The sequence below is a fragment of the Lygodium microphyllum genome, chromosome 30 (assembly GCF_053477565.2).
Source record: "Lygodium microphyllum isolate KBCC chromosome 30, Lygodium_microphyllum_v1.1.10, whole genome shotgun sequence".
Classification (NCBI taxonomy): domain Eukaryota; kingdom Viridiplantae; phylum Streptophyta; class Polypodiopsida; order Schizaeales; family Lygodiaceae; genus Lygodium; species Lygodium microphyllum.
The window spans coordinates 98,664,508-98,670,316 of NC_141164.1; the positions used below are offsets into that span (position 1 = coordinate 98,664,508).

The 5,809-nt window shown below is 42.2% G+C and overlaps 1 pseudogene; it reads right to left on the minus strand.

Annotated features, from left to right (window-relative positions):
* Positions 1-2,479: 2,479 nt before the first annotated feature.
* On the minus strand, positions 2,480-3,791 carry LOC148010162 (importin subunit alpha-1a pseudogene; annotated as a pseudogene).
* Between the last annotated feature and the right edge of the window lie 2,018 nt (positions 3,792-5,809).

The window sequence follows — 5,809 nt, forward strand, 5'->3', positions numbered from 1 at the left end:
CTCATTGTTGTTCTTCTTCCATTATTCTTCCATCATACTAACTGAAAGAGACTTACACACATAGGTATGACTAACCAAGACTAACTGTGGTTAAGTCACTGACTACACCGACTTCTTGAATGTCACACACGTGTACAACTATATGCAACTAATGTTGGTCACACACATAAAGATAGACTGACTGAAGAGTAACAAGAGCTTGATATTCTAACATACTCATCTTATTGAGTTGTTTCATTCTGATCTCTATGGCCCAATGCCCATCACATCTCTTACAAGCCATGACTATTTCCTTACATTTATTGATGATTAAAAAGTGATTACTCCAAGTATATAGTGCTTTAATTTCTTAAACATAAATCTAAGGTGTTTACACATTTCAAACACTATTTGCATATGGTGGAACGTGAGCTTCCTTACAACCCAAGGCCATCCAAACTAATAATGGAGGTGAGCATGTCTCTAATGAGTTTAAAGATTTTTGCTGCACTCTGCGCATCATTCATTAGTTTACTATATCTTTTACACCTCAATAAAATGGTTTCGCCATACAAGAGAACCGTACCATAATGAGATCCGCTCATGCTATGCTTCGAGTTGCTAGTGTCCCCCTCCCTTATTAGGAAGAGGCTATTGTTATGAGATGCTATACAAAACTGGTTATCTAGTCACACCCTTCCCAATGTCACAGCCTACAAGTGATGGTATGGTTCTAAACCTAATCTGTTTGACTTAAGGATTTATGGCACCCCAAGCTACTCATTAATTCCCTTTGACAAGCAGAATAAAATTTTTTCACAAGCCGAAAGTGTACGTTTGTCAATTTCGGGGATTTCTTTGGCGTAAAAGGTTACCGGTTATATAATCCTGGCACTCGCACTTTTACCTTTCGCAGAGATGTTTTATTTTATGAGGACCCGCTATTAACCCTCACTTCTTCCCAAGAAAACTCTTCTTTACTTGAGGCACCCATTCTAGATCAGCCTCGAAATTATTAAAGTGTTGAGTGATGGACTTTCCCAATGGTTGTGACCTTGGCCCCACCTTCACATCCTCCTCCTAGTGACATTCTCCTAGACTCTCAGTGATTGCAAATAACAATGACAGTACCTCAGTGGTTGCAAATTTTAGTGGCAGCACCTCAACTCTCTCATGTGACAATCTCGTGAAGCCCTGCTGCCATTCCACGATGCAACGTTGTCAAGTGTTTTTCTGAAAATGCAAAATCCCTAGTCAAATTGTAGTTAGGTTTGAATTCTCTTAGCTTGGTTGTTTGCGTGAGAGTTTATTTTGTCGTTTCATAATTGGATTTCTTGTGTTTGTTTAGCTTAGGATTTGTTTATGTTATTTTGTTTGATTTGTTGAGTGTGAAACTTGATAGAATTGGTTGAGCTTGGTATATTTTTAGACACGTTGGAACTAGAGTTTGTTAGTAGCTGCTGAACATTGTGGAACAAGGTTTGTTTTCTTGCTGAGACTCTTGCATATCTCAGGGATTGTGTTCATGAGCACTTCACATTGCACTTGTTGTTGTAGTGTACTTGGGGGTCGTCTCTTGTTCTTATTAAATACTTCCATGCCATGGGTCGAGATAAAGCACATTTTGCACCATTGTTGAGCACTAGCACAGCATGAGGCTGTTGCAGCTATACGCAGTAATAAATCTTGTAAGAAGTTGGGAATAGTTAAAAATGTTGATAATATGCCATGTCACACTGACATTGGTATATAAGGAGATAAGTTGTAATTTTTCACATCTTTTTGACAAATCAATACATTTACAATCTTTCTCTCCCTTCTTGTTCCAAGCTTCCATGGCTTCTTCATCTTTCTTGTCTTTCTCTCTCCAATTCTAGTCTTTCTCTCTCCTCGTCACTCTTATTCTCTCTCTTCCTGCAGTCTTTCCCTCTCCTCTATAGTATTTCTCTCTCCTCTTTCTCTCTCCCTGGTTCTCTCTCTGACAAGTGGTATCAGAGCTTCAGTCTTTGATCCATTATTTTCTTCCATTTTCACTCCTATTTTCCTATTTTAAAACCAATTTCAGACAAAAATGGTACAAGACAGTGACTAGTGGAGTGCTGCAGGACAACTACAGTTAGCAAATGACTACATCTGGAGATATCCAAGGTCAGATATGGCGGATAAGGCTTAAATGGTTGGACGTCACCAAATTTTATGCAAAATTGAAGGTACACAAGTACGGGAGCAGTAGGGGAGTTTCCAAAGCATCTCTGGACCACAAGGACTGCTTGCAGAAGCATTAATGGCAGCTTTCTTGGGAGTTTACACCTCCAGACCACAAGGACTGCATGCAAGAGCATTAATGGCAGCTTTCTTGGGAGTTTACACCTCCAGACCACAAAGACTGCATGCAGGAGCATTAATGGCAGCTTTCTTGGGAGTTTACACAACATCTCTGCTTCAAGACACGATGAATCAGAATTTTTAGTGGATACATTCCTTTCCTTTTAATCATGTGTTAATGACGGTTCATCTTATCCAACTTGTTCACAATTTCAATGTATCCTCCTGCACATGTGTCGTGCAAAGGTATGTCTCCATCCTCATCTTTCACATTTAAGGATGCTCTAGCTCCAAGGAGAATCTGAACGCAGCTCAAATGACCATAAAGGCAGGCCAAATGTAGGGCAGTATCTCCATCTTCACCAGCATCATTTATACTTCCAGTTAGATTAGCAAGGACCTGTTGAAGAACATCAGCGTCACCAGCCTCAGCTGCTATCAGGAGGTTGATTTTCGCTCTCTCGACAGGCTCTTGCTTTTGGACGGTGGCTGCCTCTCGCCCTCTTCTACTCCGTCATCATCATCTTCTTCCATCCAGCTTTGCGGATCTCACCAGAATGCTTCTGGCCTTCTGCTCTTCTCCATTTCCCTTCTCCTCTCCCCTTCTCTCTCTTTCTCTACGTCTTTCTCTTTCTCTTTCTCAACCCTAGCCACCGCAGGAGACAGCCTGGCCTTCCTCATCACATCAAAGAAGGATTTCGAACACGCTTAATCGGTCAAAGACAGTTCTCCGCGAGTACAGTTTGTGCCATTCCGATATCACGAAGAGGTATGAGGACAGAAGGAGAAGGATGTAATAGCAACTCAACAAGTCTGCCACAAACCCCCGAGTCTATCACGGCCTGGATTTTGTCATTTGTGCCATCCGAAAGATAAGAAAGAGCCCAGCAAGCATCAATCAACACATCTTCATCAGATGAATGTATTAAATGCTCAAGGGCTGGAAGTGCAACTTTTGTCAGTTCAAACGATGGGGGAGGTTTTCCACGACAGAAGTTAGAAAGGTTCCATGTTGCATTTCTAAGCATCGAAAGCTTGGAAGTTTCATTCAGCTGGTTAAGAAGAGGTTGCATAGCACCATGACTAAGAACCAGATCTCTGCAAGTTGAAGAATCACCAGCCACATTCCCGAGAGCCCAAACAGCCTACTCTCTGACATCATCACCAGGAGAACTGAGCAGTTGCACAAAAATGGGGACTGCTCCGTGATCTATGACCACCCTGGTATGCTCTGAAGTCCTAGAGGCAATGTTGGTCAATGCCCATGCTGCTTCAAACTGCAACTCTGGGAAATTGCTTCGAAGAAGAAACTCAACAAAGCGAGGAACCACCCCAGCAGCAATGACTTCCTGAATTGGAGGATTGTGCTCAATGGATAGAAGCTTCCTAAACTGATAGGTGGCTTCCAATTGTGAATGTGGATCTTCTAACCAGACTCCGGTAATCATGGCAGGTAAACTTTCCAGCTTCTTATCAACAGCGCTAACCTCCTGATCTAGGCAAGCAAGAGCCAAGACTCCAAGCCTTGAGAGAGCTAATCTTGAAGGGAAAGAACCCTTGTGATCTTTTACTAAACCAGCCAGGGCCCAGCATGCTGCACACTGAAAAGGAGCTTCTGAGTTATAGGCCATATTCAAATCCCTCAGTTTGTCTTCCTTCTGCATGTTGTGACTTGCACTTTTTTTTTACTTGCTTTGGGATATGAATGATTCAGTTCCGGGTTCATACTGTTCAGAACAAAATGTTTTCTCAACCCCGTTTGTAACCACAGAATAACCTGGAGGTTTCCCCCCTTTCCAGCTATAAGCACCTTGCATACAGGCAAGAACAGCCTGAAGGTCACCTGCATCAAGGAAACCCTGTCGCCACTTTGAGTTGTGTGCAGACATATAGCCAATCACTAGGCAAACATGTGCTTGCATCTCAGCAAAGGAAGTATGACTGTGAAATTTAGTGTTCAGCTTTCTAAGAACTTCAACAGCAAAGGAAGGCCTAGTTTAGCTTTCTAAGAACTTCAACAGCAAAGGAAGGCCCACCACATCCTGGGCTAGCAATTAGCCAAGTCAAAAAGCGGCCTGTTTGGCCCTTGCCACCAAACACTAGTCTCTCAAGTTGAGGCATCCACTTGGATTTACTAAGCATTTCTGCATCTCCTCCAGTAGCTGCCAGATTGCTAAGACTGCTATCACTTCCAGTGATCTCTGTATTTGATGAAGCTCCAGCTCCCTCCTTAAAAATCTGAGAAAGCCCTACTACAACAGAGCCAGAAGATGCCCCACTCTTTTTCTTTTTGCTCCCTTTACCCCCAGTGCTTGGACTGTTCCTCTAGACAGCAGCATTCCAAAGGTCATCAAAGTTTGCCTGCAACTCCTGCAACAGATGCATGCAAAAAGGAAGCTCTCTTTTAAAGGCTTATATCTTCTTGCGCTCCTCCTCCAAGGCCCTGAGGTAAACCTTAAGCTGGCATACCCGTTCCAAGTGATCCTCACTGAAGCAGGCATTCCGAAGGCCATTGAACACTACGGCAGGCCGAGGCCTACATTCAAGCATGAGCCCTATGGGCGATCCCATAACGCCTTATCCACCTCGAATGATCTGGAACTCTAGGATTGACAGTTTTGGACAGCACTAAAATTGTTCAAAAATTTTGAAGAATTTCATGGGGCTCAGCAATGATCTATTTGATGAATCTTGTACCACTTGACTTCTCGTCATCAACCTATTGCCTATGGAAGATCGATGGATCATTCTCAAGGGTACTGGGTATTGACTCAAGTTGGATAAGAAGTACTCAAAACACTTGGAACAGGGTCAAAACAGGGTGCAGTCCAAACAGGGACAGATTTGGAAAAGTTTCTACAGAAATTAGTACCATCATTCTAACGACAAAGGAACAATTGGAACTGATACTAGACATCATAAGCTTCGCGTGGAGCCATTAAACGTCTCATTTGGGTACATATTTCTCGAGCTAGAGCCTATTTGGTACCGACAGTTCACTAGCAGTTTACTGTGGACAGTTCTGGAAATTCTTAAACAGAGAGGGGTATTGCTACTCTTAAATTCAAACCAGGATTTCTAATTGATACTAGACATCCTAACCTTCGAGTCAAGCTATCATACACCTTATTTGGACTTCTAATTTTCAAGGAACAACATATTTCTTCAACTTGACTGCAATGGCAGCTGAGAACAATAGTTCCAGCTTTAGTGAACAACATTGGCTTCAAACACAAGCTAATGTTGACAAACTTGTAGCTTCGAATGAACAGTGTATTGCTCTTATAAAGGCATATATGGAAAAAATAGCAAGACCTGAATCAAATGCTTATGCTCATGGCCAGCATCAATATGTTGATGGTACACTTGGATCAAATGCTTATGCTTATGGACAACATGTATATGCTGATGGTACACACTATGATCCACATGCATCTTATGAATATGAACAGCAACAATATGCAAATGAATATGAGCAGTATGCAAGTACATCTGGACAGCATGT